The sequence below is a fragment of the Apodemus sylvaticus genome, chromosome 9 (assembly GCF_947179515.1).
Source record: "Apodemus sylvaticus chromosome 9, mApoSyl1.1, whole genome shotgun sequence".
In the NCBI taxonomy this organism is placed as follows: domain Eukaryota; kingdom Metazoa; phylum Chordata; class Mammalia; order Rodentia; family Muridae; genus Apodemus; species Apodemus sylvaticus.
Window position 1 is genome coordinate 433918 of NC_067480.1, and position 26690 is coordinate 460607.

Sequence of the window (26690 nt, forward strand, 5' to 3'; positions counted from 1 at the left end):
AGTTTTTATTCGTGTTTACTAATTGAATAAAATAATGGGCCTCATTGTGACTTTCAATGTGAATTTTTAAGTTTGAAGTTTAATATACTAGCACTATAATAGTAGTCTGACTATAGTGTTATGTGGTATATTCTTTCATTCATTATTGATATATTATTAAATAAGTGTTTATAGATATAGAAAGGTAACTTCCAGAGGTATAAATAAAACATTGTTTATCTAAAGATCTTACAATTTAGGGTGCATTTGGAGGTAGGCAGAAAAAAAGTGATAAAGAAAACTATAGGGTATCATAAATAAGTGGTCACTATTATAAGAAATGTTCAAAATAGGTGGTTTTGTCCTGTGGTCCATGGGTCTATAGCTCTTGAGAGTAATTAGTGCTCCAGCCATATTTTCAGACATGTCTTAGAGAGGATCTTGAAGGGAATACTTTTAAAAGAAAAGAGTAGGTGAGAATTTTATTCTGCATATATGAGTGAGTTTGTCATGTGTGTGCAGGTGCCCTCAAAGGCCAGAATTGGGCACTGGATTTTCTGGAACTGGAGTTATAAACTGTTGTAAGCTGCTATGTGGATGCTTGGAACCAAACTCAAGACCTGTGCAAGAACATCAGGTATTTTTACCTGTTGAATTAAGTCTCCATTTCAGAGAGACCATTTTTGTTTTGTTGAAAGAAGTGAATATAAGAAATTGAGGATAGAAAATTAGAAACAAACCCAAAACAAACCAGAGAAGACCCAGAAAGCCACAGCATACTCTCTCAAACAAGGACTACTTTTCTCATGGTAGAGCTGGGATATCACTGAGTTAAATAAAATAAGCCAGGCTCAGAAGGACAAATATTGCCTCTCTCATATGTCTACCCCTGCCTCCTCCTGTAAGGGAAGGACTACAGCATGACCTATTTTAATGCTGAGTAACACTCTTTCCTCTCAGGGTGGCCTTGTTTGCTTTCTCTACCAGTCATATATGCTCCATGTAAAACTTAATATCTCAAATTGCAGAGTAAAGAGAAGATTGAAAGGAAGCTTGTAAACACAAAACGAGACTAGCAGAAGTGATGAAAATTGATGGACATAAACCTATCCAGTTCTTTGGTGATTTTATAGTTCCAACTGTATGGCTTCAGAAAGGGAACTGTTTGGGAGAAGGAAAATAATATAAAGTGTTGGGAAACAAACAAACACAAAAAGACCATGTTAGAAAAAAGAAAAGAAAAGAAAAGAAAAGAAAAATGAATGTTGCCTATTTCCTCTCATGTTGAGCCTGGACTTGTGTGTGTGTGTGTGTGTGTGTGTGTGACATAAGAGCAGAAAGAGGATGGAAAAGAGGGAGAACAAGAGAGAGTGAAAGGGCGGAAATATAAACAAAATACAAGGTTGTATATGTGAAAGTGCCATAAAACTGTTATTAAAAATCAACAAGAAAATGAAGAAAGCTACTTTTTTCATCAATTTTGTTATGGTATTTATTAACTAGAATATTGAATCTTTGCAATTCATAGTCTGCTGTGCATGAAAATTCTATAATTCATCTGCTGCTTTGAACTAAAGAATGTGAAGAAAACAGTCTACATAGAAACTTAAAAACAGAAGCCTAAAAATTCACAATGGACTTGTTTTGGTTGACATTATCATACATATGACTATTGTTTCGGATACTTTCTTTACTAAAATAATAGGGCAACATCCTGTGAATTTGCCTTTTGCTAGTTTATGGTTTGAACTGCTGGCATGTTTGTATTTTGAGACCTAGTCTTGCATGATTAGATCCACCACATGAAAAACACAAAGACCAGTTCAACCTAGGAGATAATCAATTTTTCATGCTCATTATCATTTAGATGAGTCTTTTATAAGGGAAAGACTGCAGCATGACCCATTTCAATGCTGAGTAAACCCCTTCTTCTCAGGGTGGCTTTATATGCTTCCTTTAGCTGTTGTAAATGCTCCTGTAAAATTGTTTGTACTCTAATTGCAGAGTAGGGAGAAAGCCAAAAGGAAACTTTAAAAAACAAAATGAGATCCAGAGAAATGATGAAAACTGATAGATAGAAATTGTTTAGTTTCTTCAGTGGTTCTAACGGTATGACTTCTACTGTCCTGGAGGGAAACGAAGAACATTTGGAGCTTAGTTATTTTATTAAAACTTTTATATCTCAACACTATTTAGATACATTTTAATTCTTCCTTCTTAAAACAGAAAGATATTTATATTTCTGGAAAGTGCAAATGAAAACAGACTCAGCTACAATGGGTGCAGCAATTAGGGTCCAAGGCTGAACACCCAACAGGCTCAGGACAAGGCTTTATCTGGGTAGCTCTGAGACTCTCCTATTGGAGGGTAGATAGTCTTATTAAAAACTGTAATTTTTTTGGTGAGTTGATTAGTTAACATAATTATAGGACTATTCTGGGTAACTTTCCCTTTATTCTGACAGTTGGGGAAGGTACTAATGGACGAGTTTCTTAAGAAATAGATTCACAAAGCTCTATGGTTGTGCTTTACTCTGATTAAAAATAGCTTTGACCTTTGACTCTTGCTATGAGGTCCACAAGCTTAAATTCACATTGTCTCTCTTACTGTGAACTCATATTGTACTCAAATCTCCCTGGGGATTTCCCAGCAGAATGTGTGCATGTAGTAGTAGCATATGCCCTGATGTCATATGGATATGCCCATCCAATGGATGATGAAGCAGAAGAAATGACTATATAGATCTGTGAGGTCTGAACTTGGGGACTTAGAAATACCATCAGCTTTCTCCAATATCAGATCAGATTATTTTTAGCATTAAAAGTATTCTTTTAACCATAGAAGCCTCTGACAGTGATAAGATGATTTTCAAGTTTGTACACAGCAGAGGAAGAGCTCAGCTAATATGCCCAGCTTCTATCTCAGTGCTGCTCATTAGAAAGACAATGCTAACCAGCTGTCCCCTGGTGTTCAGAAAAAGAAAGATCCAATTAACTGGCTATATTCCACCTGGTTCCAGATTTAGCCAGCTCCTTAGGAGCCTGTAAGAGCAGCCAGTGTGCATGAATTTTCATTATTAAATGCAAGTTAGGGGGTAAGGGGAGGTGGGCTGGGCCAACATTTTCTGATATATCTTGGAGAGTTATAAGTAGTGCCCTCTGAGCTTGGTTATCTGAAAAGGCAGCAATTTCACCAGATACTTAAAACTGTTCCTTATTGTGAATATTGTGGGCATGTGAAGCTAGAAATACAAGATGTTTCTATGAATGTAGGCACAGAATCACTTTGAAATGTGTTGTATTTAGCTTAGCTTTTCTATTTGGTAAGAGTGAGATTTAGCATGTGAAGCTCCTCTCAACTATCTTGTAACTAACTGTATTGGAACATTTATATTTCTCAGGAACTCATTCCTCAAGCTTTCCTTTGTGAATCTGTTAAAAATGTTTAATTCAAAATAAAAGGCAATGTCTAGAGCCCTTCAGTTGTCAGTCTTCCATCTTTTAAAAGTCAAGCATATAATTGGTTCCTGATCATTTAGGCTCAGGAATAAAACTATCTAGTGATGTGACTCCTTGAAATGCTTCTGGCCTATGAGTTCTTGGAGCAACACCCCATTCTCAATAGAGCCATCATTTCTCAGCAGCAAAGACTGAAAAATCTGCTGTATTACACTTTCCAATCTCTTCAAAATCACATTTAAAAAATCCATTTTGTTGCAAGATGACCAATCTCATCTGATTTATAAGCTGTGGCCTCAGAGGAAATATGGAAGGCTTGGAGTTGAAACCAGGGGACAAATGTGCCAGCAGGAAGCAAACACTTCCTGCATTTTTGAGTTTGCGGCTTCCAGGGCCTGCTTTAAAACATGTCAGTTTGCAATTTGTTAAGTTGTGTAGCAAAGAACCATTTATTTGTCAGTGAGTATGATTTCTATTCCATCCCTGGTATCTGTGTGGGGCTTATATATTATACCTATTCTTTTGGTCTTCTTAAAAAACCCCAATAATCTTATTTATCATTTCTAATTTTGAAAGATATTTTTAAAAAAATGGATTTTAAGTGTCAGGTACCAGTAAAGATATCCCTTCCCTGGTAGGATTTTAGTTGCCATCACTCTTTCTGAGTAATGCTGCAATGTATTCAGAAAAGAAAAAAAAAGTTTTCTCTGGTGAAAAGGTTATTATATCACTGTGTATCAGAAAAAGCCATCTCATGTAATAAACCCAATGACATTTCTTTAGATCACTTGAGAGTCATACATCTTAATTTACATATATTCTCTACGTTAGTTATATCCTACCATGATCAGAAGCCAAGTATCTTATTTAAATTGGATTTCTAGGGCTTTAAAAATGAAAAACTTAATAAGAAAGCAATGCTTTCTATTTTATAATCACAGTATTGATGCCTAAAAATTTAGAAGTTATTTGTCACTGTGAATTGATTGATTTGCTTACATCTGGTCAATAACTTAATTTTTTCTTTTGTAATTCTCAAGTCCTTCTCCCTACTTCCATTCTTAATACTCTCCTGATTGTGAATTTTATGACTGTCACATGACTTAACGACTTCAATATCAGTCCTTTCCTTAGTCCTCTTCTGTGGCTCTGATATTTTCCCTTTTTGTACACAGAAAATTATAATTATTGTTAGGGATGGTTGTGAATAACTATAAGCTTAGCACTTGGAAGATGGAGACAAGAGGGTCAAGAGTTAAAGGCTGAGCTTGAGGTCAGCCTGGACTACTACATGAGAGGCTGTCTTAACCCTGCCCCCCCTTTAATTTCTGGTTCCTTCCTTTATGTCTCAACTAATACCTTAAATGAAGATGTGCTGAATCCCGAAGAATACTTCGAACTAGAGAGAAGAACACTGAATTAGGAATTATATAGTCATCTATATATTGGAACTATGGTCTGAAATGTAGACTGAAGTGAAAAGCGCTAGTTACTCAGAAGAGGGAGAAGTGGCAAGTGCTTAAAGTGATCAAAAGTGCACAATTAGATAAGATCCCAAACAAATAATAAAAAAAGTGATTATAAGAGTGCTCAATGAATTCAAAGAAGGCACAAATAAAATCCTGAATGAATTTAAAGAGACTACAAATAAAGGACTGAAGGATGTAAGGATGTCAATACAGATATGAAAGAATTAAAAAAGAGAAATATTGACTAAAATTGGGGCTTGGAAATATGGCTCAGTAACCGAGTGCTTGCCTAGTAAATGTGAGGCCTCAGTTTCAACAATTGACATTAAACACACACACACACACACACACACACACACACACACACACACTTGAAATTCTGGAAATGAAAAACCTTTTTTTAAATTTTTTTAAATTTTAAAAATTTTTTTTTTTTGATTTGTTTTGTCGAGACAGGGTTTCTCTGTGTTGCCCTGGCTGTCCTGGAACTCACTCTGTAGACCAGGCCGGCCTCAAACTCAAACTCAGAAATTTGCCTGCCTCTGCCTCCCAGAGTGCTGGGATTATAGGCGTGGACACAGCCCCCGCCCCCTACCTCCCCACCCCCCAGCTGAAAAACCTTAATAAGTCAAAGAAAAAAACTTCATTACTAGAAAGGATCAAAGAGAAGACCTAATAGTATCAGGGCTCAAACATAAGGCAGAGGAATTTGAACACTGATTTAACACTCAGTATAAAATATTAAGAGCCACTTGCCTGCCTCCATAAAAACTCAATCCAGAAGTTTACAGACATTTAACAATCACAGGGCTTCCCTGCATCATGGATCTGCACACTGCTCTCTACTCCACAGTTCTGCCTGCCTCTTGCAAGCCCTGCTCCAAATCCAGGTGAAGAGGCCCCTGTGCTAACTAACATCCCACACCCCTTGTACCTGCTGGAAGCCCACCAAGTCCAGGGGCAGTGAGTTCTGCCCTGCTCTATCGGAGTTCCATCTTCCTTCTGGTCCACATCTCCACCTGCAATTGAGGATTTCAACCCCACACCCCAGCCCACAGGTCTGTCTGTCTTTTGGGAGGCCTGAAGCTATGTGGGACAACCAGTTCTGGAGGCTTACTACTCCTAGGGACTACCAGGCCAGCCAACATCAGAGGCATCCAGATCGGTAGGGTTACTATAATGAAAATGGCCATGTTACCAAAAGCAATCTACAGATTAAATGCAATCACCATCAAAATTCCAATGCAACTTTTTACAGAAAGAGCAATTCCCAATTTCATATGGAAAAACAGAATAGCTAAAACAATCCTGTACAATAAAAGAACTTCTGGAAGAATCATCATCCCTGACCTCAAGCTGTACCACAGAGCAATAGTGATAAAAAATTGCATGGTATTGGTACAGAAACATATAAGTTGATCAATGGAATCAAACTGAAGACCCAGAAATAAACCCATATAGCTATGGATAGTTGATTTTTGACAAGGAAGCCAAAAGCATACAATGGAAAAAATAAACATCTTTAACAAATGGCAGAAGAATGCAAATAGATCGATATTTATCACCCTGCACAAAACTCAAATTCAAGTGGATCAAGGACCTCGACATAGAATCAGATATAGAAGGGAAAGTGGGAAATGTCTTGAATACATTGGCACAGAAGATAATTCCCTGAATAGAGCACCAATGGCTCAGGCTCTAAGATGAACAATTGATAAATGGGACCTCATGAAATTGAAAAGTTTCCGTAAAGCAAATGACCCTGTCAATTTATTTTTTGACAATCCTGTCTTTCTTGAAAGCATGGTCCTATGCATGCTTTCTTCTTTTCCATGGTCTGCAAATATCTGTGGACAAACTTGAATGGGTTATTTATAAACTTTAGGTCAGTCTTCTCCAGAGCCTGCCATTTGGTTTTCACTAGCAAGAACTGAAGAGAGGCCGGGTGGTGGTGGCACACACCTTTAAACCCAGCACTTGGGAGGCTGAGGTCGGCAGATTTCTGAGTTTAAGGCCAGCCTGGTCTACAGAGTGAGTTCCAGGACAGCCAGGACTACACAGAGAAACCCTGTCTCGGAAAAAAAAAAAAAAAAAAAAAAAAAGAGAACTGAAGAGAGGATCACTAACTTTTTGGCTCCCACCACAAAGCCTTTCAGCATGACAGAGTCTTTGGTCACTTCACCATAATTGATAAAGCCATCTAGTGTGTCAATGCTCTCATCAGATAGATAACAATCTTTGGAATCATTGTGTTTCGATAAGCTTGTCATCCTTGACAAAGTAGTCCTGATAAATTTTATGCATCTTGTTCTTGGTGTTCTGATTGTAGCCTTTCTGCCTAGCTTGAGCCATAGGGAATACCACACAGGCAAGGTGCAGGCCCCAATACAAGCAACAGTCACTGTACCTCAGTGAGTTTGTGAACAGCCTTTCTAGCTGTGCCAGTCACTGGTGACTCCTTGGCAGCCTATGCCTTTGGTTGCCTGGTTGGTAAAGGCTATTTCATCTTACCTAACCACCTGATTCTTTGGGACCTGTTGCTCCAGCTTCCCCCCAGTCCAGTCTTGCTTCTCAAATGGATTGAACCCATTTTCCTGACTTTCCATCTAGTGTCCCTATCTGTATGTGCACAAAAGTATGGATGACCTGACGTCGCTTCCTCATGCTACTAAAGTTTTTCTCCATTGTCTCCTACTCAGGTCATCCTGCCATTTCATTCAGTGTTTGGAGAAGCCCTTCTTGAATCTTTGCTAATTCTATGGAGCACCTTCTGTACACATTAGTGGTATCTTTAGCAAAAATGATCTTAAAAGTTCTGAAGCCTAATGGGGTATCTACATATCCCATAATGCTCACAGATACCATTGGTGATGTCTCCATAATGGCTATAGTAACCACAATTTTCTTCTTGTTGCATCCTGGTATATCAACTACTTGTATAATATGGGTCATGCCAGCCTTATAGTCCAGGAAGGCTGTGAGGCTTGGAAAGGTCATCCTTGGGGAAGCTTTTCACTTTACCACAAAGATTGCTGCTGTGCTTCTGAGGTAAGACACCCAAGAACTCATGTTGGGGATGCAGAGAACTTTTTGTAAGACACTGTGCCATCAGAAGCCTGCTGGTAGTATATCATCATTTATCAATCTGTGATTACACACATAAGTTGTTTGGAATTTTGAAATATTTCAATATCAATAGAAATCCTTTGATTTCTAGTTTTCCTTTGATTGATAGTTTTCAGAAAACTCTAAGACATTATAAAAACTTTTAGCAGAAAAGTAAGGTACAAATAGTAATTAGCAGCATTTCTATATGTCAATAATGAGTTTACATAGAAAGAAACCAGGAGAAAGACAATCATTCATAGCAGCTTAAAACAACAAAAACAAACAACAAAAAAATCAACCAACTAACCAATCTACCCACCCAACTAAACCAAATAACTAAACAAAATTCAGGGCCTAATAAATTGGATCCAAACAAGTTTGGATGAAAATAAAATTCTTCAAAATATTATTTTTCAAGGCTGTCAAGAGGAAAGAGAAATATCTGACCAGAGATGATATTCATTAACCAAACTGACTTTGTTATTTTCTTTAATGAACACATATACAACATTTAGGTGCAAATGGTTTTAATGAATGAAAATTTCCAAACATACAAGGAAGAAAACCTCAAAGAATATCAACCTTCCTTTCTAAAGAACCTATTCTTTCGAAAGCACACTTTCTAATTAGGTGTATATAGTCAGCAAAGTATTGATTCAAAGGGTTGAAGAGATTGCTCAGTCATTAAGAACATTTACAGTTCTTGCTAAGGACATGAGTTTGGTTCTCTGCACCCATGTTAAATGATTCATAACTTCAACTATAGTTCTTGACCTCCATACTCCTTTCTACTCCTCAGAATGTATCTACACATATCTGAAATATATTTTCAGAGATAATCCAAATAAATGAAAATACAAAAGGAAAGCAAAGGATGATATATTTTTGATATTTTACTTCTTTGTGAAAATACTTAAGAATATGTATATGTATATATACATAAATATATATATATACACGTGCGCACACACACACACACACACACATATATATATTTTTGAAAAAGAGAAGAAAGGGGAAAGGAATATAGTCCCCTTTCTTCTCTTTATTTTCTTCCAATGAATTTCTTTTAAAACACAAATATAAATGTGGGGACAAACAAGGAATATATTCAAAGACCACCTCTGAGATACCCAGCTTCTGTCCAAAATAGTACATGAGATCTTTAGACCCATCCATGATAGGGTGGAACTGGAAACTATCATCCTAAGTGAGGTAACCCAATCAAGTGTATATTAGCCCAGAAGCTCGAAATACCCAAGACACAATTCACATATCAAATGATGTCCAAGAAGAAGGAAGGAGAGGCCCCTGGTCCTGGAAAGCTCAATGCAGCAATGTAGGGGAATACCAGGACAGGGAAGTGGGAGGGGGTTGATTGGGGAACAGGGGGAGGGGAGGACTTATGGGACTTTCAGAGAGGGGGTAACCAGGAAAGGGGAAATCTTTTGAAATTTAAATAAAGAATATATCTAATAAAAATTTTTTGAAGAGAAAAAAATAAAAAAGTCCCCCTGAGGGGTAACTTATACAGGATAGCTGTCTTCTCTATGCCAGACATTGTGCAGAGCCAGGGTACTGCAGTCTCTACAAAGAATTCTCATCAAGGACTTGAGCGTCTGGTCAGTCATGTTCTGGTACACAGCTGCATCTTTAACTGAGGTGCATCTCTTGAGGAGTCCCCTAGTAGTTGAGACCTTTTGTAGAGATGTGAGGAAGAAGTCAAAGGACATACACCTTTTGTCTGACTCAGAAACCAGTGCTTTTCAACCCCAGAGCTCTGTCTACCACTCTTCCTATCGTTTGGGTTCTTCTGTTTTGCAGGAACATTTGTTAGGGGCTGCCTTTGGCAGAGAAATAACCCCCATCTCTGTACTTATTACCTGATTCTAAACTGATGCTGTTCTACTATAGAAAATGGAGCAGAATGAAGTTGACATTTTCTGTCTTATATTCTTACTTAGATTATTGCCATATATGACTAATGGCTTCTTGTAACTTTTATTTGGACTTGTCTTAATCAACTGCCTTGACATCTGACAACTCAGCCCTTTCCAGCTCAGGTTGGTGCCTAGCAACTCCACCAATCATCTTGGAATTTTAAAGAAATATTTCAGGCAGACAATCTTAGCTCATGCCCTGCCAACTGAAGAGGAAGAGCTGAATATAGCCTCATTTGTAGAGATTGACTACATTCATCTTGCTCCTGTAGTGCAAATATCAAATTGACCCCCAGAGGATTTCTTCCTCTCAAATAAATAAATCTTCAAAACCCTTCTGAATGCAAGGAAAAAATTAAGAATTTTCATTAGCTTGTTTCTCTTCCTCCAAGCAGTGAGGACATTTTTATTTTAATTTTTGAAAACCATGCCTATTGGTTTAGAGAGTTGGTCATATGAAAAAAAAAAAATCCCGGAGTCTGCTAGGCTGCGGCAGTGGTGGCAGCGGCAGCAGTGGCAGCAGTGGCAGCAGCAGCAGCAGCTTGTCCAGTGGAAGGGCCATCATCAGTGGAACCAAGGCGACAGGGACCTGGCAGGCCCTGCACCTGCTACCACTGACCATCGCTGGCCAGCTGGGCTGTAAACAGTGGAGTTACAGCGCTTTTCACTGCACTGAAGCCACTTCAGAACTCTGCCTCCTGCCAGTCAGTAATGAGAGGCTCTCCACCATCTTGGCTCTCGGATGCCAGAGAGAACCAACAGCCTGAGGTATGCAGACTTAGCCCAAGACCAATGTTGCGGAGGTCTAAGCCCGACAGGCGTTGGCCTGCACCCAGGCACTGGGCTGTCTGGTGGGCCATCGGTGTGCCAACCCAGCCAGGAGGTTGTCAGCCTGGCAGTTTGTCCCGGCACTTACAGGAAGTGCACGCCGCCATTTTGGCTATGGGATGTGAGAGTTCTAGCAGGCAAAGCAAGCTAACAGTCATAGCCTGAGGCTAACATCACAGTGATCAGCACTTGTAAAAGGTCCCCTCAGCATGCACCATCAGCACTCCCTGAAGGAACAAACAGGTATCACCTGGTTCACAGAGACAATCTGGGGCAAGGTGCACACTAGGGCTCCAAGGGCACCCAAGAGGAGGGCAGCACATCAGCAATCTGCAACAAGGGATTCCCTGCCATCCAGTGTTGTGAAAATAGCTTTACAGCCTCACAGGAGGCTCAAACACCAGCCAGAGACAAGAGCAACTAACACCAGAGATAACAAGATGGCAAAAGGCAAACATAGGAATGCTACCAACAGAAATCTAGGTAATATGGCAGCATCTGAACCAAACTCTCCAACACCAGCAAGTCCTGGATATCCCAACACACCAGAAAAACAAGTTTTGGATTAAAAATCACTGGTCATGATGCTGCTAAAGGAACACAAAAAGGACATAAATGAATCTCTTAAAGAAATACAGGGGAACATGAATAAGGTACAAACCCATATAATGGAAACACAAAAATTGCTTAAAGAAATTCAGGGGAATAAGGCTCAAGAGATAGAAGCCAATAAAGAAGAAACACACACACACACACACACACACACACACACACAAACTTAAAGAAATGCAGGAGTCAAGAGGCAGAGGTCATGAAAGAGGAAACACAAAAATCTCTTCAAGAATTAAAGGAAAACACAAACAAACAAATGAAGGAACTAAGCAAAACCATCCTAATTCTAAAAACAGAAGTAAAAACAACTAAGAAATCACAAAGGGAGACAACTTTGGAGATAGAAAACCTTGGGAAGAAATCAGGGGCCATAGATGCAAATATCAACAACAGATTACAAGAGATGGAAGAAAGAATCTCAGATGCTGAAGATACCATAGAAACCATTGACTCAACAGTCAAAGAAAATGCAAAATGCAAAAAGCTTGTAATGCAGAACATCTAAGAAATCCAATGAGAAGACCAAACCTAAGGATTATAGGTATAGATGAGAGTGAAGATTTACAACAGAAAGGGCCAGCAAATATCTTCAACAAAATTATGGAAGAAAACTTCCCTAACCTAAAGAGAGAGATGTCCATGAATATACAAGAAGCCTACAGAACTCCAAACAGACTGGACCAGAGCAGAAATACCTCCTGTCACATAATAATCAAAACCCCAAATGTACTAAACAAAGAAAGAATATTAAAGGCAGTAAGAGAAAAAGGCCAAGTAACATATAAAGGAAGACCTATCAGAATTACACCAGACTTCTCACCAGAGACCCTGAAAGCTAGAAGATCCTGGGCAGATCTCATGCAGACTCTAAGAGAACACAAATGTCAGCCAAGATTACTATACCCAGCAAAATTCTCAATCACCATAGATGGAGAAACCAAGATATTCCATGACAAAATCAAGTTTACACAATATCTTTCCACAAACCCAGCCCTACAAAGAATAATAGGAGGAAAACTCCAATACAAGGAGGGAAACTATACCCTGGAAAAAGCAAGATAGTAACCTTCTTTCATCTAACCCAAAAGAAGATAACCACTCAAATATAAAAATAACATCAAAAATGACAGGAAGTAATAATCACTATTCCTTAATATCTCTTAAATCAATGGACTCAATTCCCCAATAAAAAGACATAGACTAACAGACTGGATAAGGAAACACAACCCTACATTTTGCTACATACAGGAAACACACCTCAGTGTCAAAGACAAAAACTACCTTAGAGTAAAAGGCTGGAAGACAATTTTACAAGCAAATGGTATTAGTAAACGAGCCGGAGTAGCCATTCTAATATCAGATAGAATTGACTTTCCACCTAAAGTCATCAAAAGAGACACAGAAGGACACTTCTTGTTGGTCAAAGGAAAAATCCACCAAGAAGAACTCTTAATCCTGAGCATCTACACGCCAAATGCAAGGGCACTCTCATTTGTAAAAGTAACTTTACTAAAGACCAAAGCATACATTGCACCTAACACAATAATTGTGGGTGACTTCAACATTCCACTCTCCTCAATGGACTGATCAGGAAAACAGAAACTAAACAGGAACACAGTAAAACTAATTGAAGCTTTGGACCAATTGGATTTGACTGATATTTATAGAACATTTCACCCTAAAGCAAAAGAATATACCTTTTTCTCAGTACCTCATGGTACCTTCTCCAAAATCGACCATATAATTGGTCACAAGACAGACCTCAACAAATATAAGAAGATCGAACTAATGCCATGCCTCCTATCAGATCACTATGGTGTAAGAGTGGTTTTCAATAGCAACAAAAACAACAGAAAGCCCACATACACATGGAGGCTGAACAATACTCAGTGACACCTTGGCCAAAGAAGAAATAAAGAAAGAAATCAAAGACTTTTTAGAATTTCATAAAAATGAAGGCACAACATACCGAAATCTTTGGGACACAATGAAAGCAGTGCTAAGAGGAAAACTCATAGCCCTGAGTGCCTCCAAAAAGAAAATGAAGAGAGCATACAATAGCAGCTTAATGGTACATGTGAAAGCTCTGGAACAAAAAGAAGCTAATTCACCCAGGAGGAGTAGAAGTCAGGAAATCATCAAACTCAGGGCTGAAATCAATCAAGTGGAAACAAAGAGAACCATACAAAGAATCTACAAATTCAAGAGCTGTTTCTTTGAGAAAATTAACAAGATTGTTAAAACCTTAGCCAGACTGACCAAAGGGCACAGAGAAAGTATCCAAATTAAGAAACTTAGAAATGAAAAGGGGGATATAACAACAGAAACTGAGGAAATTCAAAAAATCATCAGATCCTACTACAAAAGCCTCTACTCAACACAACTGGAGAATCTGGAGGAAATGGACAATTTCCTAGATAGATACCAAATACCAAAATTAAATCAGGACCAATTTGATCATCTAAACAGTCCCATAACCCCTAAAGAAATCGAAGGGGTCATAGAAAGTCTTCCAACCAAAAAAAGCACAGGACCAGATGGTTTCAGTGCAGAATTCTATCAGACCTTCAAAGAAGACCTAACACCAAAACTCTTCATACTATTCCACAAAATAGAAATGGAAGGAACACTACCCAACTCCTTTTCTGAAGCCACAATTATGCTGATACCAAAACCACACAAAGATCCAACAAAGAAAGAAAACTTCAGACCAATTTCCCTTATGAACATCGATGCAAAAATACTAAATAAAATTCTTGCCAACCAAATCCAAGAACACCTAAAAATGATCATCCACCATGATCAAGTAGGCTTTATCCCAGGGATGCAGGGTTGGTTCAATATACGGAAATCCATCAATGCAATCCACTACATAAACAAACTCAAAGAAAAAAACCACATGGTCATTTCATTGGATGCTGAAAAAGCATTTGATAAAACTCAGCATCCTTTCATGCTTAAAGTCATGGAAAGAACAGGAATTCAAGGCCCATACCTAAACATAGTAAAAGCAATATACAGCAAACCGGTAGCCAGCATCAAACTAAATGGAGAGAAACTTGAAGCAATCCCACTAAAATCAGGGACTAGACAGGGCTGCCCCCTCTCTCCTACTCTTTTCAATATTGTACTTGAGGTACTAGCTCGGGCAATTCGACAGCATAAGGAGGTCAAAGGGATACAAATTAGAAAGGAAGAAGTCAAACTATCACTATTTGCAGATGATACGATAATCTTCCTAAGTGACCCAAAAATTTCCACTAGAGAACTCCTACAGCTGATAAACAACTTCAGCAAAGTGGCAGGTTATAAAATCAACTCAAGCAAGTCAGTAGCCTTCCTATATTCAAATGATAAGCAGGCTGAGAAAGAAATTAGGGAAATTACACCCTTCACAATAGCCACAAACAGTATAAAGTACCTTGGTGTGACTCACCAAACAAGTGAAAGTTCTGTATGACAAGAACTTCAAGACCCTGAAGAAGGAAATGGAAGAATACCTCAGAAAATGGAAAAATCTTCCATGCTCATGGATTGGTAGGATTGATATAGTTAAAATGGCCATTTTGCCAAAACCAATATACAGATTCAACACAATACCCATCAATATCCCAACTCAGTTCTTCATAGAGTTAGAGCAATTCTCAAATTCATCTGGAATAACAAAAAATCCAGGATAGCTAAAACTATTCTCAACAATAAAATAAATTCTGGGGGAATCAGTATCCCAGACCTCAAGCAATACTACAGAGCAATAGTGACAAAAACTGCATGGTATTGATACAGTGACAGGCAGGCGGATCAATGGAATCGGATTGAAGATCCAGAAATGAACCCACACACCTATGGCCACTTGATCCTCGACAAAGGAGCTGAAAACATCCAGTGGAAAAAAAGATAGCCTTTTCAACAAATGGTGCTGGTTCAACTGGAGGTCAGCATGCAGAAGAATGCGAATTGATCCATTCTTATCTCCTTGTACGAAGCTCAACTCCAAATGGATCAAGGAGTTCCATATAGAGCCAGACACTCTAAAGCTAATAGAAAAGAAACTCGGGAAGAACCTTGAGGACATCGGTACAGGGGCAAAGTTTCTGAACAGAACACCAATAGCTTATGCTCTAAGATCAAGAATAGACAAATGGGACCTCATAAGGTTACAGACTTTCTGTAAGGCAAAGGACACCATCAAAAGGACAAATCGGCAACCAACAAATTGGGAAAAGATCTTCACCAACCCTATATCAGAGAGGGCTAATATCAATATATACAAAGCCCTCAAGAAGTTAGACCCCAGAAAGCCAAATAACCCTATTATAAAAATGGGATACAGAGCTAAACAAAGAATTTTCACCAGAACTTCAGATGGCTGAGAATCATCTTAAAAAAATGCTCAACTTCATTAGTCATTAGGGAAATGCAAATCAAAACAACCCTGAGATTTCACCTTACAACTGTCAGAATAGCTAAGATTAAAAACTCAGGAGACAGCAGGTGTTGGTGAGGATGTGGAGAAAGAGGAACACTCCTCCACTGCTGGTGGGGTTGCAAATTGGTACAACCACTCTGGAAATCAGTCTGGTGGTTCCTCAGAAAACTGGGCACCTCACTTCCGGAGGATCCTGCTATACCACTCCTGGGCATATACCCAGAGGATTCCCCAGCAGGCAATAACGATATGTGCTCCACTATGTTCGTAGCAGCCCTATTTATAATAGCCTGAACCTGGAACGAACCCAGGTATCCCTCAATGGAAAAATGGATGCAAAAAATGTGTTGTATATACACAATGGATTACTATTCAGCCGCTAGAAACAATTAATTCATGAAATTCTTAGACAAATGGATGGAGATGGAGACCATCATACTAAGTGAGGTGACCCAGTCTCAAAAGATTAATGATGATATGTACTCCCTAAGAAGTGGATATTAGCCTACAAAATTGAAATACCCAAAACATAATCTACACATCAAATTATGTACCAGAAGAACAGAGGAGTGGCCTGGTTCTGGAAAGACTCAGTGTACAGTATAGGGAAAAACCAGAACAGGGAAGTGGGAAAGGGTGGATGGAAGAACAGGGGGAAGGAAGAGGGCTTATGGGACTTTCAGGGAGTGGGGGGCCAGAAAAGGGGAAATCATTTGAAATTTAAATAGAAAATATATTGAATAAGAAAATATTAAAAAAGAAATTGAAAAAAAGAAGAAAAAATCCGTTTTTAAACCAAAAGGTAGATGAAAGAAATTTGAAGTCAAAGAGTACTGTGCTTTTTACATTTCTGTTGCTGTGATTAAATACCTTCATCGAAAGTGACTAAAGAAAAACAGGGTTTATTTTCAGTTTCAGAAGGAAAGAGTCTGGCTCATCACTTTTTTATCCAAGAGAAGTGTGTGTGTGTGTGTGTGTGTGAGAGAGAGAGAGAGAGAGAGAGAGAGAGAGAGAGAGAGAGAGAGAGAGAGAGAGAGAGAGAGAGAGGTTGTGGATGGGCCTGGTGCTGTTCTTGTGAACCAGTCCCCTAATGAATAAAGGAGACAATCGCTGGGCGTCGAATAGGCAGCACTTCTGGGTTGGACTGAAGAAGAGAGGAAGCAGGAGAGAGCTCTCCTTTGGAACAGGGAGGACTGCAGAAGGGGTAAGATGTAGCTGCTAGAGTTTCTGGGTATCATGGCAGATCTGCAAGGATTCACCACTGGAGGAATCAGATTTTAGTAAAGCTTAGAAGATTAGGTTTTAGTTGTTGCAGCCAGAGATTGAGTTACCATTGCTTATGAACTAAGTTTGTGTCCTGTTTTTCTTCACAGAGTGGTTTGTCTGGGGTCAAGAAAGAAAGGTAGAAAGAGAGAGGCAAAGTGTGGGTTTGCCAAATGTACACCACAAAGGTGTTGGGGGATTTGAAGCATAGGGCTGGCATGGTAGCAATGACCAGTGAGAACCTACCAAGCTGGGTGGAGAGATCATGGAGTTCTGAGTCAGATTTTCCATAAGATAAATACAGATCAGCCATTGTTTACCAGTGCATGGCTGACCAGGCTCCCGGGGCAGAGACACAGAGCAGGAATGTGACCATTCAATTTTTTTTTAAAAAAAATATTTCCTGCAACAGAGAGAAGAGAGAGAGAGAGAGAGAGAGAGAGAGAGAGAGAGAGAATGGCATGTTTCCTCCAACGTGAATCAATCTTCTACATTTTCCATAACCTCCCAAATAGCACCATCAACAGGGAACTAAGTATTCAAATACAAGATCCTGTGAGGGAACTTCCTCAATTCAAACTACAACAAGGTACCAATATCAAAGAGAGACATATAGATTTCCTAATGGTATACATATATCTACTATTATTTGGGTTTGAAATATCCACCAAATGCTTATGTATTTTGTGCTTGGTCCTAATCCCATGGAACTGTTGGGAGGTTGACACTGGGGGTGCATAAATGAAGATCCAGGCCCTTCCTTTATCGTCTTTGCACCTTGTCATGAAGTGAACATGCTTCCTATGTGCTTTTGTCATGAGTTATGTGCTATTGTAGATCCAGAGTACTGGGATCGTACATTGAAACTTCTCAAACTTAGAAACCAAAGAAATAGTTTGGTGGTTGATAACTCTGGCTGCTCTTCCAGAAGACCTGGGTTTAATTCCCAGCACCTGCATGGTGTAACCATGTGTAACTTTAGCCTCAGAAGTCTTCTGGGCTCTGGAGGCACCAGGCATATATGTACATAGACATATATGCAGACAAAATAGTACATACATAAAATAAAAGGAAAATGAGTCAAAATTAACTATTATTTTTAAACGTGAAAGTAAATGTTTATTTACAGTGACAAAAGAAATTCTCCCTTTTAGCAGAATTGAAGCTTCTTTGTAAACCTTTTGTTTTTATAAATTGATTATCTCACGAGTTCGTTATAGCAATGGAAAGCTAATATAGGTTCTTAGTAACATTATGTGCTTTTTTTTCCCTTTTGCTGCCTTTATTTTTTTTTATCCCTCTTATTTTGTTGTCAGCACAGAATCTCAGAAAGCTAACTCAGGAAAAAGGAGTCTGGTTTGGCTATTCTTTAGAATTTTACATCATAGGGTTTTCACATCTGTCTATCTGAAAACCCTATGATATAATATGTATATGTTATATTATATACATATGAGAGAGAGAGAGAGAGAGAGAGAGAGAGAGAGAGAGAGAGAGAGAGAGCGAGCATGGAATTCCTCTTTCCCAATTACTCATGCAGTGTAACCTCTGTCTTTGGATCTTTTTCTTGTTGATCTAAAGTGTTTCTTATCTTTCCTGTTTATGCAACTTCACTGGGAAGGAGCTAGGGAAGTATTAAGATGACAGATTGGGGAAAATAACAATACTGGTGACTCTCTCAGTGCAAAGGCTAAATGAATGAAGAGCAGCAGAGTAGAATGAAGACTATAGGTGGGATTTGTAATGTGGTCAACACTGTATCATTTCTTTCTCCTTCCCCTTCTGCATTTAGACTTTCACCTTTAACTTTGGAATTATCTTTATAGAATATTTGTTTCAAAAATGTTTTTTTTTTAATTCAGTATATTCTTTATTTACATTTCAAATGATTTTCCCTTTTCTGGCTCCCCACTCCCCGAAAGTCCCATAAGCCCTTTTCCCTCCCCCTGTTCCCCCATCTACTCCTTCCCACTTCCTCCGTTCTTCTTGGACATCATTTAATATGTGGATTATGTTTTGGGTATTCAAAGTTTCTAGGCTAATATCCACTTATCAGTGAGTGCATACCATGATTGATCTTTTGAGACTGGGTTACCTCACTTAGTATGATGTTCTCCAGCTCCATCCATTTGCCTAAGAATTTCATGAATTCATTGTTTCTAATGGCTGAATAGTACTCCATTGTGTAAATATATCACATTTTTTGTATCCATTCCTCCATTGAGGGACACCTGGGTTCTTTCCAGCTTCTGGCTACTACAAATAGGGCTGCTATGAACATAGTGGAGCATGTGTCCTTATTGCATGCCGGGGAATCCTCTTGGTATATGCCCAGGAGTGGTATAGCAGGGTCCTCCTGAAATGTCATGCCCGGTTTTCTGAAGAACCGCCAGACTGATTTCCAAAGTGGTTGCACTATCTTGATCTGCTGAGCTTGGGTGGGCTGGAACACTGGCTGTTGATACTAATACTCCATGGTATTGTAATCTGTGGCCAACCCAACAAGAGTCTATTTACAGTATTGGACTCTACCTTTGGAGATATTTTTTTTTTAATGCTTTCTTCTTCTTCTTTTTAATTCGATATATTTTTTATTTACATTTTAAATGATTTCCCCTTTTCTAGCCTCCCACTCCCAGAAAGTCCCGTAAGCCCCCTTCTCTCCCCCTGTCCTCCCACCCACCCCTTCCCATTTCCCCGTTCTGGTTTTGCTGAATACTGCTTTACTGAGTCTTTCCAGAACCAGGGGCCACTCCTCCTTTCTTCTAGTACCTCATTTGATGTGTGGATTATGTTTTGGGTATTCCAGTTTTCTAGGTTAATATCCACTTATTAGTGAGTGCATACCATGATTCACCTTTTGAGTCTGGGTTACCTCACTTAGTATGATGTTCTCTAGCTCCATCCATTTGCCTAAGAATTTCATGAATTCATTGTTTCTAATGGCTGAATAGTACTCCATTGTGTAGATATACCACATTTTTTTGCATCCACTCTTCTATTGAGGGATACCTGGGTTCTTTCCAGCATCTGGCAATTATAAATAGGGCTGCATAGTAGAGCATGTATCCTTATTACATGGTGGGGAATCCTCTGGGTATATGCCCAGGAGTGGTATAGCAGGATCTTCTGGAAGTGAGGTGCCCAGTTTTTGGAGGAACCGCCAGACTGCTTTCCAGAGTGGTTGTACCAATTTGCAACCCCACCAGCAGTGGATGAGTGTTCCTCTTTCTCCACATCCTCTCCAACACCTACTGTCTCCTGAATTTTTAATCTTAGCCATTCTGACTGGTGTAAGATGAAATCTCAGGGTTGTTTTGATTTGCATTTCCCTAATGACTAATGAAGTTGAGCATTTTTTAAGATGCTTCTCTGCCATCCGAAGTTCTTCAGGTGAGAATTCTTTTTTTAACTCTGTACCCATTTTTTAATAGGGTTGTTTGGTTTTCTGGAGTCTAACTTCTTGAGTTCTTTATATATATTGGATATTAGCCCTCTATCTGATGTAGGATTGGTGAAGATCTTTTCCCAATTTGTTGGTTGCCGATTTGTCCTTTTGATGGTGTCCTTTGCCTGACAGAAACTTTGTAATTTTATGAGGTCCCATTTGTCAATTCTTGATCTTAGAGCATATGCTATTGGTGTTCTGTTCAGAAACTTTCTCCCTATACTGATGTCCTCAAGGGTCTTCCCCAGTTTCTTTTCTATTAGCTTCAGAGTGTCTGGCTTTATGTGGAGGTCCTTAATCCATTTGGATTTGAGCTTAGTACAAGGAGACAAGGATGGATCAATTCCCATTCTTCTGCATGCTGACCTCCAGTTGAACCAGCACCATTTGTTGAAAAGGCTATCTTTTTTCCATTGGATGTTTTCAGCCTCTTTGTCGAGGATCAAGTGGCCATAGGTGTGTGGGTTCATTTCTGGATCTTCAATCCTGTTCCATTGATCCTCCTGCCTGTCACTGTACCAATACCATGCAGTTTTTAACACTATTGCTCTGTAGTATTGCTTGAGGTCAGGGATACTGATTCCCCCAGATTTTCTTTGGTTGCTGAGAATAGTTTTAGCTATCCTGGGTTTTTTGTTGTTCCAGATGAATTTGATAATTGCTCTTTCTAACTCTGTGAAGAATTGAGTTGGGATTTTGATGGGTATTGCATCGTATCTGTATATTGCTTTTGGCAAAATGGCCATTTTAACTATATTGATTCTACCGATCCATGAGCATGGGTGGTTTTCCCATTTTTTGAGGTCTTCTTCCATTTCCTTCTTCAGAGTCTTGAAGTTCTTGTCATAAAGATCTTTCACATGTTTGGTAAGAGTCACCCCAAGATACGTTATATTGTTTGTGGCTATTGTGAAGGGGGTCATTTCCCTAATTTCTTTCTCAGCCTGCTTATCCTTTGAGTATAGGAAGGCCACTGATTTGCTTGAGTTGATTTTATAACCTGCCACTTTGCTGAAGTTGTTTATCAGCTGTAGGAGTTCTCTAGTGGAATTTTTTGGGTCACTTAGATAGACTATCATGTGTCTGCAAATAAAGATAGTTTGACTTCTTCCTTTCCAATTTGTATCCCTTTGACCTCCTTATGCTGTCGAATTGCTCGAGCTAGTACCTCAAGTACAATATTGAAAAGATAAGGAGAAAGGGGGCAGCCCTGTCTAGTCCCCGATTTTAGTGGGATTGCTTCAAGTTTCTCTCCATTTAGTTTGATGCTGGCTACCGGTTTGTTGTATATTGCTTTTACTATGTTTGGGTATGGGCCTTGAATTCCTGTTCTTTCCAAGACTTTAAGCATGAAAGGATGCTGAATTTTGTCAAATGCTTTTTCAGCATCCAATGAAATGACCATGTGGATTTTTTCTTTGAGTTTGTTTATGTAGTGGATTGCATTGATGGATTTCCGTATATTGAACCAACCCTGTATTCCCGGGATAAAGCCTACTTGATCATGGTGGATGATCGTTTTGATGTGTTCTTGGATTCAGTTGGCATGAATTTTATTGAGTATTTTTGCATCGATGTTCATAAGGGAAATTGGTCTGAAGTTCTCTTTCTTTGTTTTATCTTTGTGTGGTTTTGGTATCAGCGTAATTGTGGCTTCGTAGAAGGAATTGGGTAGTGTTCCTTCTGTTTCTATTTTGTGGAATAGTTTGAAAAGTATTGGTGTTAACTCTTCTTTGAAGGTCTGATAGAATTCTGCACTAAAACCATCTGGTCCTGTGCTTTTTTTGGTTGGAAGTCTTTCTATGAATCCTTCTATTTCTTTAGGCGTTATGGGACTGTTTAGATGATCTATTTGGTCCTGATTTAGTTGTGGTATTTGGTATCTGTCAAGAAAGTTGTCCATTTCCTCCAGATTCTCCAGTTGAGTACAGGTTCTTGTAGTAGCATCTGATGATTTTTTGGATTTCCTCAGTTTCCGTTGTTATATCTCCCTTTTCATTTCTACGTTTGTTAATTTGGATACTTTCCCTGTACCCTTTGGTCAGTCTGGCTAAGGGTTTATCTATCTTGTTGATTTTCTCAAAGAACCAGCTCCTGGTTTTGTTGATTCTTTGTATGGTTCTCTTTGTTTCTACTTGATTGATTTCAGCCCTGAGTTTGATGATTTCCTGCCTTCTACTCCTCCTGGGTGAAATATGTTCTTTTTGTTCCAGGGCTTTCAGGTATGTCATTAAGCTGGGAATGTATGCTCTCTCCATTTTGTTTTTGGAGGCACTCAGGGCTATGAGTTTTCCTCTTAGCACTGCTTTCATTGTGTCCCATAGGTTTGGGTATGTTGTGTCTTCATTTTCATTGTGTTCTAAAAAGTCTTTAATTTCTTTCTTTATTTCTTCCTTGACCAAGGTATCATTGAGTAGAATATTGTTCAGTTTCCAAGTATATGTGGGTTTTCTGTTGTTTTTGTTGCTATTGAAGACCACTTTTACTCCATAGTGATCTGATAGGAGGCATGGGATTAGTTCGATCTTATATTTGTTGAGGTCTGTCTTGTGACCAATTATATGGTCGATTTTGGAGAAGGTACCATGAGGTGCTGAGAAAAAGGTATATTCTTTTGCTTTAGGATAGAATGTTCTGTATATATCTGTTAAATCTAATTGGTCCAAAGCTTCAATTAGTTTCATTGTGTCCCTGTTTAGTTTCTGTTTTCCTGATCGGTCCATTGAGGAAAGTACAGTGTTGAAGTAACCCACAATTATTGTGTTAGGTGCAATGTGTGCTTTGAGCTTTAATAAAGTTTCTTTTACGAAAGAGGGTGCCCTTGCATTTGGAGCATAGATGTTCAGGATTGAGAGTTCTTCTTGTTGTAATTTTCCTTTGACCAGCAAGAAGCGTCCCTCAGAGTCTCTTTTGATGACTTTGGGTTGAAAGTCAATTTTATCTGATATTAAAATGGCTACTCCAGCTTGTTTCCTGAGACCATTTGCTTGTAATATTGTCTTCCAGCCTTCTACTCTAAGGTAGTGTTTGTCTTTGACTCTGAGGTGTGTTTCCTGTAAGCAGCAAAATGTAGGGTCCTGTTTACGTATCCAGTCAGTTAGTCTATGTCTTTTTATTGGGGCATTGAGTCCATTGATGTTAAGAGATATTAAGGAATAGTGATTGTTATTTCCTGTCATTTTTGATGTTATTTTTTTAATTTGATTGGTTAACTTCTTTTGGGTTTGATGAAAGGTTGCTATCTTGCTTTTTCCAGGGTGAAGTTTCCCTCCTTGTATTGGTGTTTTCCTCCTATTATCCTTTGTAGGGCTGGGTTTGTGGATAGATATTGGGTAAACTTGGTTTTGTCATGGAATATCTTAGTTTCTCCATCTATGGTGATTGAGAGTTTTGCTGGATATAGTAGTTTCAGCTGGCATTTGTGTTAGTCTGCATGAGATCTGCCCAGGATCTTCTAGCCTTCATCGTCTCAGGTGAAAAGTCTGCTGTGATTCTGATAGGTCTTCCTTTATATGTTACTTGGCCTTTTTCTCTTACTGCCTATTGCTGCCCGCGGCCACTTGCGAAACGGAATACCTGGAAGAGAATTCTCAGGGTAACGGGAAGGGGGCGAAAGAAAAATGAGTTAAGAGGACAGTTGCCCATAGAGACTGACTTTACTATTATTTAGCCAATATTTATAGTCTTTGGAAAAACCACCCTGCCCCCCAAATGGCCACGAATTCGTTGGATCTTCTTCTCGGTGGGTTGCCTCTTTTTAGTCACGCAGTTTTCTGCTGGTCTCCAGAGCTGAGGCGGCCCTGGTAGTTAAGGTGAAAGTGGCTGTATTGTTCCCAATGGAACAAGGGCCAGAGATAATGCCAGGGGAAGGGTGGAGGCTGTAGGCCAGGAATGTCGCAGCTTGAATAGGCAGGAGATAATGCCAGGGGAAGAGTGGGGGTTGCCAGCCAGGAGGGTCACAGCTAAATGCTGTGGGGGGGAAGGGACAACTGCCTTTAATATTCTTTCTTTGTTTAGTACATTTGGTGTTTTGATTATTATGTGACGGGAAGTATTTCTGTTCTGGTCCAGTCTGTTTGGAGTTCTGTAGGCTTCTTGTATATTCATGGGCATCTCTCTCTTTAGGTTAGGGAAGTTTTCTTCCATAATTTTATTGAAGATATTTGCTGGCCCTTTAAATTGTAAATCTTCACTCTCATCTATGCCTATAATCCTTAGGTTTGGTCTTCTCATTGTGTCCTGGATTTCCTGGATATTTTGGGTTACAAGCTTTTTGCATTTTGCATTTTCTTTAACTGTTGAGTCCATGGTTTCTATGGTATCTTCAGCATCTGAGATTCTTTCTTCTATCTCTTGTATTCTGTTGTTGATATTTGCATCTCTGTCCCCTGATTTCTTCCCAAGGCTTTCTAACTCCAAAGTTGTCTCCCTTTGAGTTTTCTTAGTTGTTTCTACTTCTGATTTTAGATCCTGGATGGTTTTGCTTAGCTCCTTCACTTGCTTGTTTGTGCTTTCCTGTAATTCTTTAAGAGATTTTTGTGTTTCCTCTTTCATGACCGCAGCCTGTTGACCAAAGTTCTCCTGTATTTCTTTAAGTGTTTTTTGCATTTCCTCATTATTGGCTTTTGTATTCTCCTGGATTTCTTTCAGTGATTTTTGTGTTTCCCTTGCAAGGGCTTCTAACTTTTGATCCTTTTTCTCCTGAATTTCTTTAAGTATGTCCTTCATGTGTTCCTGTACCAGCATCATGGCCAGTGATTTTAAATCCAAATCTTGCTTTACTGGTGTGATGGGGTATCCAGGACATGCTGGTAAAGGAGAATTGGGTTCAGATGTTGCCATATTGTCTTGATTTCTGTTAGTGACGTTCCTGCGTTTGCCTTTTGCCATCTAGTTCTCACTGGTGGTCTTGTCAATACTGGACTCACCTGTGCAATCTGCCCCTTCCCAGGTGGTCTCTGGTGCACAGCTTACCTCCTACACTGCCTGGAGACAGGGTGCTGTTGCCCAGGCTGTTCAGATCCCGAAGCAAACACCTGAAGGCTCCGGCTGGGGCCTGCTGGATTCACTGGAGCACATGTCTTCTCCCCGCTGTCTGCCCAGAAGCCCCTCTTGCCTCTTGCAGGACCTGGAATGTGGTGTTGCCACCCAGGCTGATCTGGATCTGGAAGCAGAGAGATCTGAGGGCTTCCGCCAGAGGCCTCAGGACTGGAACCTCAGCTCTGTGCCATAGGAGCAAGCTGTGCTGTGAGCTCCCAGACTGCTTCTGGGTGCACACCAGGTCTCCCGTACTTCCTGGAGACCGAGTTCCGTGGCCCAGGCTGTCAGATCCAAAGCAGGCACCTGAAGGCTCCTGCTGGGGACTGCTGGATTCACTGGAGCACACCGACCTCTCCCCGCTGGCTGCCCAGAAGCCCCTCTTGCCTCTTGCAGGACCTGGAGATGTCTGGAGATATTTTTGACTTAAGATGTAATGCTTGATGCACAATTCTCTGCTCACCTGTGTACAAGAAAGCACAAAGGGGAAAAAGTGAGTCTCAAATTACTATCTAAAGAGGAAACTCTCCATAAATATTGTGGACCCAGAGGAATTTTTTCAATAAATGGATTTCTTTTCTGATTGATGTCATCAAACAGCTGATTTAAGGTTTTTTTTTTTGGGGGGGGGAGGCGGCTTCAAGACAGGATTTTTGTTTTGTTTTTGTTTTTGTGTAGTCCTGGTTGTCCAGAACTTGCTCTGTAGACCAGGCAGGTCTTGAATTCATTGAGATCTGCTTGCCCCTGACTCCCCAGGCATGTACCACTAGTGTTCAGCCTGAAATTTCTTTTTCTTTATCTTGTGAATTGACATGATTTTTATATAAATTCCTTGTGGACAGGTTATACAGAACCCTGTAACAGAAGAAAAAGCCTTGTTCTTGCATTTAGGTGAGCTGTTGTTTGTGGTAGTGTAAGACTCCCAAAACCGAGGGTTCCCAAGCACCCCACACCCTGGAAGGTGACACCCAAATCACTCGCGAGAAACGGTCTCGATGCAATAGCATGAGGGTTCCACAGCCATATACCATGCAGGGGTAGAGAACTGAGAACCATGAGTGCTGAATTGCTACACCTTTTGTAAGTTTACGACAATGCCTGCGAATCACAAGCCAATCA

The 26690-nt window shown here is 39.5% G+C and overlaps 1 pseudogene; it reads right to left on the reverse strand.

The window, feature by feature from the left end:
* Positions 1-7477: 7477 nt before the first annotated feature.
* On the reverse strand, positions 7478-8040 carry LOC127692747 (60S ribosomal protein L3-like; annotated as a pseudogene).
* Between the last annotated feature and the right edge of the window lie 18650 nt (positions 8041-26690).